Source organism: Heterodontus francisci, chromosome X (genome assembly GCF_036365525.1).
Source record: "Heterodontus francisci isolate sHetFra1 chromosome X, sHetFra1.hap1, whole genome shotgun sequence".
NCBI classification, from domain to species: domain Eukaryota; kingdom Metazoa; phylum Chordata; class Chondrichthyes; order Heterodontiformes; family Heterodontidae; genus Heterodontus; species Heterodontus francisci.
Window position 1 is genome coordinate 37,667,410 of NC_090421.1, and position 685 is coordinate 37,668,094.

Consider the following 685-nt stretch of genomic DNA (forward strand, 5'->3'; position numbering starts at 1 on the left):
AGTGTGTGGGGATGTGCTTCAGTGTGTGGGGAAGGAGTTTCAGTGTGTGGGGAAGGGTTTCACTGTGTGCGGAAGGGGTTTCAGTGTGTGGGGAAGGGGTTTCAGTGTGTGGGGACGGTGTTTCAGTATGTGCGGAAGGGGTTTCAGTGTGTGGGGAAGGTGTTTCAATGTGTGGGGAAGGTGTTTCAGTGTGTGCCGAAGGGGTTTCAGTGTGTGCGGAAGGCGTTTCAGTTTGTGGGGAAGGGGCTTCAGTGTGTGGTGAATGGGTTTCAGTGTTTGGGGAAGTGTTTCAGTGTGCAGGGAAGGTGTTTCAGTGTGTGGGGAAGGTGTTTCAGTGCGTGGGGATGTGCTTCAGTGTGTGGGGAAGGGGTTTCAGTGTGTGGGGAAGGGTTTCAGTGTGTGGGGATGTATTTCAGTGTGTGGGGAAGGGGTTTCAGTGTGTGGGGATGGGTTTCTCTGTGTCCGGAAGGGGGATCAGTGTGTGGGGAAGGGGTTTCAGTGCGTGGGGAAGGTGTTTCAGTGTGTGGGGAAGGGGTTTCAGTGTGTGGGGATGTGTTTCAGTGTGTGTGGAAGGGGTTTCAGTGTGTGGGGATGTGTTTCATTGTGTGCGGAAGGGGTTTCAGTGTGTGGGGAAGAACAACCAAAGAACAAAGAACAAAGATAATTACAGCACAGGAACAGTCCA